This window comes from Arvicanthis niloticus, chromosome 11, assembly GCF_011762505.2.
Source record: "Arvicanthis niloticus isolate mArvNil1 chromosome 11, mArvNil1.pat.X, whole genome shotgun sequence".
NCBI classification, from domain to species: domain Eukaryota; kingdom Metazoa; phylum Chordata; class Mammalia; order Rodentia; family Muridae; genus Arvicanthis; species Arvicanthis niloticus.
The window spans coordinates 73,489,595-73,501,929 of NC_047668.1; the positions used below are offsets into that span (position 1 = coordinate 73,489,595).

The window sequence follows — 12,335 nt, forward strand, 5'->3', positions numbered from 1 at the left end:
GAAGCTGAACAATGCCATACTCAATGATAATTTGGTCAATGAAAAAATTAAGGAAGAAATTAGAGACTTTTTATAATTTAATAAAAATTATGGCACAACATACTCAAACTTATGGAACACAATGAAAGCAGTGCTAAGAGGGAAACTCATAGCTCTAACTCCCTCCAAAAAGAAACTGGAAAGAGCATACAGTAGCAGCTTGTCAACACATCAGAAAGGTCTAGGAAAAAAAGAAGCAAACATACATAAGAGTAGATTACAATAAATAGTGAAACACAACATTAAAATCAACCAAGTAGAAACAAGAAGAATTGCAGAAAGAGTCAACAAAACCAGGGGCTGGTTCTTTGAGAAAATCAACAAGATAGATAAACCCTTAGCCAGACTAACCAGAGGGCACAGAGACAGCATCCAAATTAACAAAATCAGAAATGGAAGGAAAGACATAATAACAGAAACTGAGAAAGTTATAAAAAAAATCATCAAATCCTACTACAAAATACTATATACAACCAAACTCGTAAATCTGGTAAAATGGACAATTTTGTAGGCAGATACTAGGTTAGGTAGTTAAATAAGGATGAGATAAACCATCTAAACAGTGCCATATCCCAAAGAAATTGAAGCAGACATTAAAGGTCTCCTAACAAACAAACAAACAAACAAACAAGCCCAGGACCCGATGGAATTAGTGCAGAATTTATTCAGACCTTCAAAGAAGACCTAATACCAATAGTCTTCAAACTATTCCACAAAATAAAAACAGAAGGAACGTTATCCATTTTGTTCTATGAAGCCACAATTATACTTATACCTAAACCACACAATGACCCAAAAGTGATAGAGTACAACAGACTAATTTCACTTACGAAACTGATGCAAACATTCTCAATAAAATTTTTGCAAACCAAATCCAAGAACACACCAATATGATCATTTATCATGGTCAAGTAGGCTTCATCCCAGGGATGCAAGGATGTTTTAATATATAGAAATCAAGCAATGTAATCCACTGTATAAACAAACTCATAGAAAAATAACACATGATCATTTTATTAGATTCTGAGAAATTATTTGACAAAATTCAACACCCCTTCAAGATAAAAGTCTTGGAAAGATAAGGAATTCATGTCACTTACTTAAATGTAGTAAAAGCACTATACAAAAAACAGGTAGCCAACTTCAAAATAAATGCAGAGAGACTTGAAGCAATACCAGTACAATCAGGGACTTGACAAGGCTGCCTACTCACTCCCAGCCTATTCAATATTCTATTCAAAATCCTAGGCAAAAACACTTAAACAACAAAAGGAGGTAAAACTAATACAGATTAGAAAGGAAGAAGTCAAAGTATTCCTGTTTGCAGATGAGATGATAGTATACTTAAGTGTCAAAAAAAAAAAAAAAAAATCCATAAGAGAACTACTACACCTGATAAACTACTTCAGCAAAGTGGCTGGATATAAAATAAAAAAAAGAAAAGAAAACAAATCAGTAGCCTTTCTCTTCTCAAAAAATAAACAGGCTAAGAAAGACATTAGGGAAACAAAATCCTTCACAATAATCACAAATAATATAAAATACTGTGTATGACTCTAACCAAGCAAGTGAAAATTGTGTATGACAAGAGCATCAAGTCTCTGAGGAATGACATCGGAAAACATCTCAGAAGATGGCAAGGTCTCCCATGCTCATATAGTAAAAATAGCTATTGCCAAAATCAATCTACAGATTCAGTGCAGTCCCCATAAAAATTCCAACTCAGTTTTTTATAAAATTAGAAAGTATAATTTGAAAATTTATTTGGAATAACCACAAACCCAGGATAATAAAAACTATTCTCAACAATAAATCAATTTCTCTTGGAATCACCCTCCCTGACCTCAAGCTATATTACAGAACTTTAGTGATAAAAACTATATTGTATTGGTGCAGAAATAGGCAGGAAGGACAGTGGAATATTGTTGGGCCTTGGATGAGGTAACTCCATTTAACCTGTGCCCATCAATCACGTAGGACACAGGTAGAGCACGTGATTAACAAGTCTCCACCTCTAGAGATTTAAATATTAATGAGTTATCAAAAGGCCAGGGGTGTAGCTAATTAAGTTATTTCCTCCCCTTTCCCCTCCCTATAAAAGTCAGGCTCCCTGGCTTTTGGCGGGGAAGCGCATAACATCTATACCCATTTATCATGCCATGAACAATAAAACTTTGGGAAACTCCATGTGCCGCCACATTGCCAACTTCTGGAACCCCGAGCTGCCTCCGCAGCTGCCAGCCCGTGGAGGCTGTGTGAATGTGGGACCCCTGGCAGGCAGTGTGGGAAGCACTCCCTGGACCCACTGCTGGACCGCCGAGACCCCACTGCCAGACTCCCTCCTCCCCCTCTTACCCCCCCATGAGATTTCTTTCCCACATCTGGCACCTTCGAAGCCATGCAGCCACAGAAACTGATACTGCCGGAAGGTAAGCCCCCCCAACTCTTGAAACAAGCAATCTGTTTTTTCCTCCTGTGTTTCAGTTGGAAGCCATCACGTGGATTTAAGTAAGCCAAGGGAGCTTTTGCTACCTCCTGGCCAGAGCCACTCTCTGGTGTTGGTTTAAGGCTTCCCTGGCCTCTGCTTAAATCCCCAACAGCTTGCAATGGGCATTGGCAAGGACTCTCTATCTAGACTCTCTTTAAAACAAAAAAGAAAAAAAACTGGTAATGCAGCAGCCAGTTAAAAGCCACAGGGTGGCTGCCCTAGCTCTTAAATCTGTGGGAAGGCTTAGCACTTTGGATCTCTACAAAATCCCCCAAAAGCCAATAGGCCAAGGGAATGTTCCCATTGGACAAAGCGTTTCTCCTCTTTCCTATCATGGGAAACTCCACGTCACTTAAAAATTCACCCCAGGCCAGGCAAATATATGCCCTACTAAAGACCCACAGAATAAAAATAGGCAAAAAATGAGCCTCCTTGTTTTGGGAGAAAGTCCTTCAGATAACACCATGAATGGCAGTGGATAATATTTACAGTCCAGACTCATGGAGCAAAGTAGCTTCCCTTATCAAAAACAGAGATTAGCCCCCCCCCCTTGTGAGTTTTTGCCAATCTTAGCCGCAATTTGGGAATGTATAGGACCATCTAAAATTGGACAGACTGAGAACACAGCTCCTGGGCTCCCTCAGTCAAATGAACCCAAAGATCAAGGTCCCCAAAATAACCTTGTTTCAGACCTAGAGGCCCTTACCCAACTAATAAGAGAAATAGAATCCATATACCCACCCCTCCCCCCTTATGCCTTGGAGAAAATGCCAGTTAAACTGTGTGCTCCTCCTATCCCTCCCTCCCCTGCCCAAAAGCAAGGCTCCATTAAAATGCCAAAGGAGCTCTTGCCTGCCTCTCCCCTTACTCCACCAACTCCTGTTCAACCTAAAAGAGATAAATCCCCTCCCCCTTCTCCAAGCAGACCTTCAAAATCCGTAGATAAAACCCAAACTGCTTGAGCATTTCCAGTTAATATCCACCCTACTCAAGCTAAACCACTTAACTGGTACCCACTCCAAGCCGCTGACCTAAAAGAACTCAGGCAGGCAGTGAAGGAAGATGGCATTCATGCACCATGGACAAAATCTCTCCTACAGAGCCATATTGCCAATTTAAACACCACTCAAGATTGGAGAGATATTTGCCATTCTGCTCTTCCTGGTCCAATGTTTCTATAGTGGGAAGCCTATTATCATGATGAGTGTCTTCAACAAGTCAGGCAAAACCAGGGAAGGGGCAATGACACTCCATGGGGTTTTAAAGAACTCTCTGGCCAGGAAGATTTCTCTACTGGGGCACAACAGGCAAATCAGCCAGCAGGGTACTATGAACAAGTCTGCCTCTGTGCCATTCCAGCCTGGAACAAGCTCACTCCACCACCTTCAGGGTCAGAAGACCCCGCCCATTCCCTGCTCTTCCTTCATCAGAAGTCTGGAGAATCCCTATCTGATTTTATTCTCAGAACTTAAATGAGCCTAGAAAGAAAATTCTCCAACCCCACAGCTAGAGACCTTCTTTTTAAAAACATTGTTTGGGAAGGCATGACTTCTGAGTCTAGGCTAGCTTGCCAAGGTCTCCAGGAAGAGCATTACAATAGGTGGATTGTAGCAACCAGAGAAATAGGAACCCCACCAAACCAGGTCACATCCATAGCTCAGGCATTTGTGGCAGCAATAAAAACAGAAGAAATCTGCCTCAAATGTGGAGAGGCAGGACACTGGAAGGATGAATTCCCTACAACCTGCCATCCTTGGGGCCGGGAGTCACAGTGAGACTGTGAATGCTCGAGTCCCCTGCCCTTGAGCTGCAAGAGCGAGGTGGGCGAGGCCACCACCAGCGGCACCATGCTCCCGCAGGCTGTGGCCAATGCTGCACCATCTGTGGCACCCCCAGCCCCAGCACCTAAGAGCCCTGCAGCCAGCGGTATGCCCCAGGCCTGGGCACCCGCCATGCTGCTCTTGGGGAGCCCTGGTGGAGACGCAGCTCCTGGGCCCTCCCCAGCCTCATCAGCTCCTGTGGGCAGAGAGGATACAGAGAAGAAAGTTCTCAACACCAAAGTCCTTGGCACTGTCAAATGGTTCAATGTCAAAAATGGATATGAATTTATAAACCGAAATGACACCAAAGAAGATGTGTTTGTACACCATACTGCCATCAAGAAGAATAATCCACGTAAGTATCTGTGTAGTGTGGGGGATGGAGAAACTGTAGAGTTTGATGTGGTTTCAGGAAAAAGCGGTCCTAAAAGAGACTGGTCCAGATGGAGTTCCGGTAGAAGGGAGTCGCTTGCTGCTTTTCGGTGCCGATACATGCGCAGCTACTATGGCAGGTGCTGTGGACCTCCCCATAATGCTGGTGAGATTGGAGAGATCAAAGATGGTGTCCTTGAGGGAACACAACTCCAGGTCAATCAGAATCCAACCTACCACCCGAGTTAGACTCCAGCGCCAGACTCCCTCCCCCCTCCCCCTCCCCCGTGAGATTTCTTCCCCATAGAATATAATTGAAGACCCAGAAATGAGCCCCCACACCTATAGTCACTTGATTTTTGACAAAAGTGCTGAAATTTTCCAATGGAAGAAAGACAGTATTTTCAACAGATGGTCCTTGTTCAACCAAGTCAGCATGTAGAAGAATGCAAATCAATCCATTCTTACCTCTTTTTACAAAGCTCAAGTCCAAGTGGATCAAGAACCTCCACATAAAACCAGATACACTGCCACTAGTTGAAGAGAAACTGGAGAAGAACCTTGAACACATGGGCACAAGGGAAAATTTCTTGAACAGAACACCAATGGCTCATGCTCTAAGACCAACAATAGACCAATGAGGCCTCTTAAAATTGAAAAGCTTCTGAAAAGCAAAGGACACTGTCAATAGGACAAAACTGCAATGAACAATTTGGAAAAAGATCTTTACCAACATTATATCCACTAGATGGATAATATCCAACATAAACAAAGAACCCAAGAAGTTAGATGCCAGAGAATCAAATAACACCATTAATAAAAGAGGCACAGAGCTAAACAAAGAATTCTCAACTGAATGGCTTAGAAGCACCTAAAGAAATGTTCAATATCATTAATCATCAGGAAAAAGGCAAATAAAAGTGACCCTGAGACTCTACTTTATACCAGTCAGAATAACTAAGGTCAAAATCTCAAGCAAATGCTGGTGAGGATGTGGAGAAAGAGAAACATTCCTCCATTGTTGATGAAATTGCCAGTCCTCCATTGTTGATGAAATTGCAAGCTGGTATAACCACTCTAGAAATTATTCTGGCAGCTCCTCAGAAAATTTTACACAGTACTACCATAGTACCCATCTATACCACTCCTAGGCATATACTCAAAAGATGATGCAACATATGAAAATGACACATACTCCATTATGTTCATAGCAGCCTTATTTATAATAGCCAGAAGCTAGAAAGAACCCAGATGTCCTTCAACAGAGGAATGGATACAGAAAATGTGGTACAGTTTACACAGTGAAGTACTACTCATCTATTAAAAACAATGATTTCATAAAATTTTTAGGCAAATGGATTGAACTAGAAAATATTATCATGAGTGAGGTAAACCAGTCACAAAAGTTCATACATGGTATGCACACACTGATAAGTGAATATTAGCCCAAATGCTTGGAATACCCAAGAAACAATTCAAATCACGTGACGCTCAAGAAGTGAGACAAAGTATGGTTGCTTCAGTCTTTCTTAGAAGCAGGAACTAAATACTCAAGGGAGGAAATAAAGAGATAAAGTATGAAGCAGAGACTGAAGAACTGGCCATTCAGAAACTGCCCTACATGTCAACCCATCCCTTGAGTACATGGGGTCCCCAGTGTAGGAATTACAGAAAGGACTGAAGGAGCTGAATGGGTTTCCAACTCCATATGATAAACAACTATATTAACCAGCCAGACCACTCCAGAGCTCCAGGGACTAAACCACCAACCACAAAGTACACATGGAGGAACTCATGGCTCCAGCCAAATATTTAGCAGAGGATGACCTTGTCTGACATCAATGAAAAGAGAGGCCCTTAGTCCTGGGAAGGCTAGTTGCCCCATTGTAGGAGATTGCCAGGGAGAAGAGGTGAACATTGGTGAATAGGTGGGTGAGTGCCCTCATAGAAGCAGAAGGATAGAGATTGGTATAGGAGGTTTCTTGAGGGGAAACCTGGAATAAGGATAACATTTGAAATGTAAATAAATAAAATATCCAGAGAGAGAGAGAGAGAGACACAGAGAGAGAGAGAGAGAGAGAGAGAGAGAGAGAGAGAGAGAGAGAGAGAGAGAGAGAGGAGCAAAGAATAAAAAAAGAAAGTGATATGGGGTAGTAAATATGATCAATAGTAATTTATGTATATATGAGTATATTTTGAACTCATTTAATCATAAAACCAATAAACACCATAAATAAGTTCATATTAACTATTTGAAAGAAGATGTGATAGCATGTTGATGAAAATGCAGATACGGTATGACCAGTATTAAATTTAATACTAAAATTTACCACTACTATCTTCAGTTTCAAAAATATGCTGTATTTTTCTGTAAGGGTATAGTGACACATGAAGGGTGAATTTGCTCAAGTAACTTCCTCTGTCTACACTCCACAAATAAAGTTAACAAAAAGTAATCAAATAAATAAAATTAAAATAAATTGGTTGAATGAACAAAATTAAATTTTACAGTGTTACTCATTGAAACTCTTTTCAGGGAAGAGGTAATATCTTCACTCTCACTGATGTATTAGTTGAGAACAAGCAAATAAAACTCATTCTAAGTACTTCTATTTCATGTTCAGATGTCATTTAAGCATAGGAATTAACTAAATTCAAAGTCCTAGACTCTAGGGGACTTCTGATAGCTGAACAGCACCTATTATACAAAACAGTTGTCTTGTATCCAGACATCTCAAGGCCAACCTCTCCATCTGTCTGTCAGGGTCAATTTGATTAGTGTTCCCAAGCCCAGGAACCTACTACTAACTTGATTGGTGAAAACTCACTTGCTCAATCCCTTACATAAAAATTTGATTGGACAATGCTACATACCCCTTCTCTCTAAATTTTGTGGTTTCATTCTCTAAATATGCCGTGCAATTTCTCTTCAGGGTAGGAGTTTAGCTCTCAAGTCTGTGGCCAGGTTGATCAATAGTGGCTTGGTTACAATAAATTTCATGAAATTCACAGGCAAATGGATGTGACTAGACAGTATCATGCTGAGTGAGAAAGAACACATATTGTATGTACTCACTAATAAGTGGATATTATCCCCAAAGCTCAGAATACTCATAATACAACTCAGATCATATGAAGCTTAAGATGAAGGAACAACAACATATAGATGCTTCAGTTATACTTAGAACAGGGAACAAAATAATCACAGGAGGTAGTAGGAGGAATTTGGGAAGGAGCAAAGAGTGGGAGAAAAAAAGTTTGGCCAAGATAAGGTAAGGGAAGAGACAGGAGAGAAGTACAGATGTTCAGGAAATTGAATAAAAATATATAGCCGTGGGGGATGAGGAACTTGGGCTAGCCACTAGAAAGTCCCAGATACCAGGGAAGTAAAAGGTTCCCAGGACCTAATGGAGATGACATTATCCAAAATAGCTAACAGAGCATATATAGAACCTGTAGAGACTATCCCCAGTAAATAAGTACTGCCCTCAGTTGAAGGATGAGACCATTCACCCATCTCAAAAATTTTAACCCAGAATTGTTCCTGTCTAAAGGAAATGTAGAGAAAAAAAATGGAGCAGAAACTTTGAGCTACCACAAGCTTGGTTTGACACAGGATGACTGTAATTATTTTTACTTAGGACAGAGAAGGAACACTTTCCCTGCTGGTCCAGTAGAAGACCTATGACTGATCTGTGATTATTAGTCTTCAGTGCTAATGCAACGTGATTTAGAATTCCTGTGAAATTCTAAACAACATTAAGTGTGTCTATGTTGTTGTTTCAAAATATGTTTAGTGGGGTGTCAAGAAAGATTTACACTTCATATGAGCAACACTATTTCAAGGATTGATGAGTAAGACAGAAAAAAATTGAAAAAGCAAACTTAACTCCAGAATTTATCTTTTTCTTCCTGATTGTGGACTCAGTATTAACAATTCTGTCACCTAGCAATTGCAATGCATTAATTTCTTGTCATAATGGACTGTACCCATTCTTAAATATAAGCCTACCCATCTCCAGAATTTTAACCCAAAATTGCTTTTGACAAAAAAAAAAAAAAAAAATTACAGGAACAAAGAGTGGAGCAGAGAATGAAAGACACACCATCCATCCAGAGAGTGCTCCATGTGGGGATCCATACTACATGCAGACACTAAACCCAGATACTATTGCAGATGCCAAGAAGTGCTTGCTGACAGGAGCCTGATACACCTGTCTTTTGAGAAGCTATGCCAGATCCTGACCAATACAGATGTGGGTATCCACATTGGATTGAGTGTGGGGATCTCAATGGGGAAACAAAACATTGGATTGAGTGTGAGGATCTCAATGGGGAAGTTAGGGCAAGGACTGTAGGAGCTGAAGGGGTTTGGAACATCAGGGAAGAATAGCAATATCAACCAACCAGAACCCCCCAAAGCTCCCAGGAACTAAACCACCAACCAAAGAGTATACAAGGGGTACCCATGACTCCAGCTGGATATGTAACAGAGAATTGCTTTATCTGGATCACTGGGAGGGTAGCCCTTTGGTACAGTGGAGGCTTGTTGACCCAGGAGAGGGGAACGCTAGGCTATGGATGCAGGAGTAGGTGGGTGGGTGGAGGAGCACCCTCATAGAAGCAGGGTGAGGGAGGAGGGGATAGAGGGCTTGTGGATAAAAAACTGGGAAGGGGAATAACATTTGAAATGTTAATAAATAAAATAACCAATTAAAAATAAAATAAATATATTAGCCAAAATAATCCCTTCCTCTCTTTAGTTGTTTCTTGTTAGGTGTTTTGTCACAGGGATATTATTCTTTCTTTAGCATTAAAGATTTAGCTAGTATAATATGGCCTATCACTACCTATGACATGATAGCTATATACTCAGTTCTTCACTTTCATGAAAGACTGCACTGATTAGGAATAATGGCCTTTCCTCACCCACTTTCTGGCTTTAGGACAATGTTGCTCAGTTTGATTGGTAAAGCTATGAGAAGATAACCTTCTATGATATTCCTTGCTATTGGAAAATTAGATAAAAGGTTAATTTTGAGTTGCCATTTTTTTTCTATTTTTGAGCAAGTTATGATGGTAGCAAAACAAAAGCCATGAAGTAGCTATGATAACCATGGCAGTAGTGATGCAATTGGCAGTAGGTACCACCCTAGTGGTATCTGTAAGGTAAAATGAACACTTTCTTTCCTAAGTTGCTTCTAGCCATGGTGTTTCATCCCAACGATTTAAGCCCCAAGATAAAGAGATATTTATACAAAATTTATGGAGAATATAAATCTTTAAAAGTAAGTAAATAAGTGTGTTATATGTTTAGAGATTGTTTAAAAAAACTGTATTTAAATTTTAAAAATATAGAATTGGATTGGAAATTTTTTTAGTGATATTTTTTGAAAAAGGGAGGGTCAAGTAAAATGTGAAGTTTGTGAAGAAGTAACTGTGGTGACACAGATAATATGTATTATTTGGAACAGTAATAAGCTTCACTATAAATGTGATAAAGAACTATGAAATTATTTTTTGACGTAAAACCACAACATATCTATCATTTTAGAGAACACCCTAAATTCCCAATTCTTATTTCTTACCAACTTATATTAGTGCCTTTCTTATATGCTAAAAATTACACTTGGAGAATTTGGGTTCAATCACCTAGTATTGTCTTAAAGGTGTCAAAAATTCAGAATATAGGATGTGAATGTGAGGATAATACAAACTCAAGCAGATGAAGCCTTTTGAGTAACACCTAAAATTTAATCAACTAAGTTGCAGTTTGACATCATATATGTAGGCACAAAATGATAAAAACAAGAGTCCCTTTGAAAAGGAAAATGAAGAGATTCTCTGTTTCTGTTTCCCTCAACACCAAGAGACTGCTTTATTTAGCTACAACTAAATTCATAACTATTTATAGCCAAACAGAATTAGACTGCACTTATGAATAACAAGAATATTTACGTGGGTAAAGCTCAAATGAGACTGTGCAGGCTATTCAGTTTTAATAAAAAAAAAAAATTAGGTTGTAATACATTAGTATGGCTTCTTCCTTAGTATCATCTTTCATTTCCAAGTAACTAAAATAACACAGAGCATCCTAAGTAGCAATTAATTCATTCACTGTTTCATCTACCAAGCCAAGGACATTGCGGATGAAAGATAGAGAGAAATAGAGTAGGGTTTAGCTAGATAATTAGGTAGGTAAGCCAGAGATGACTGACTTATAGATGACTACTCATTATCTATGCCTGTCTCCAGGGTACCAGTTTGACTTCCCTTTGCTCAGAGATAGCAACATCCCCTATCACCTAAAGAACCAGTAGGATTCATGGTATATATATGGCTATGGTCTTGTTATAACACAGCTAACCTTGATGAAATACAATATCTGAAATTTCCAAACAAAAATAAGAATAGCTCATTGTTTTTTGTTATTTTGTTGTTGTTATTGTTGTTTTTGAACTGGTACTTGATTGGGTCCAAGGACATTCATATAGACCGTAAATTACTGACTATACCATTAGTGAATATCATTTGTCTGACCATCTTCAAAAATCTGAACATATATCATTAAGTATCATAATTTGAAAAGAACTACTGATATAAAAATCAACAAAATTTTCTAGAACTTTCAGCTGTCAGTAAAACAGAGTTTTAAGTTTTTACAGTAGAAATGCATTGAACATCATACATAAATAAAGTGATATATCACTTTGAACTATGATGATACTTTTGTCAACAAAGAAGAAAGTCTTTTTAGTACAGCTGACATTATCCAGACTGTTGAATTTAATATTAGTCTACATTAGCTATAATATAGGGAAACAACAGAATATATTTGTCATGAGGAAAAACATCAAATATTACATTTATTTCACCTCTGGATATCTACAACTTATCACAGTCTGTAAGTGTATGTCTTTTTGTTTGTTTTATTCTCCTACAAACTTTTAATAAGTACAATCATATACAGTCACTTAACCTGCTATAGAATGTAAAAGAGAAATATATAAGAATAAATTTATATTGTTCACAAATAAATATTTTAATTAAGCCCCAATTAAATACTTTGCTTTCAGCGATGTCTCTTAGTAATGTGTCTCCTCATAGGAATAGAACAGAAATGAAGTGTGGAGAGCTGACAGAAGGCAGCTATTATCCTTGCAGCCATCTTGAGCCATATACCCTGACAAGAGACTTGTGTTCAACAGCCTACAAGAGGTGAGCACACTCTGATAACATCAGAGTATGTGTCTGATATGTAAGGTTTTATATACTCAGGATTTTCCCTTGGGTGTGTGTGACTTAAAGGCATGACTTAAAAGTGTGACTTAAAGGTGTGACTTGAGAAGTCAGATTTATAAAAGGCTAGAGGCAGACAGAAGAGGGGATTGGAAAACTTGGAACTTGGAGGCACTAGGGACTAGAAACTAGGGACTAGGAACTTGAGATTTGGGACTTGGACTAGGAGCAAGAAACTTGGAAAGAGATAAAAAGAGAGACTTGAGAATAAACGGGACTGAACCACACACTGTCTGGTCTTCATTCTTCACGTCCGTCCTCACTCTCTCTCTCTTGCTGAACCCTGACCCACAGACCAGAGCAGCTATTTAGCCCCC

General features: G+C 39.1%; 1 pseudogene; it reads left to right on the plus strand.

The window, feature by feature from the left end:
- The first annotated feature begins 2,198 nt into the window (after positions 1 to 2,198).
- Positions 2,199 to 4,968, plus strand: LOC117716866 (Y-box-binding protein 3 pseudogene; annotated as a pseudogene).
- Positions 4,969 to 12,335: the final 7,367 nt, after the last annotated feature.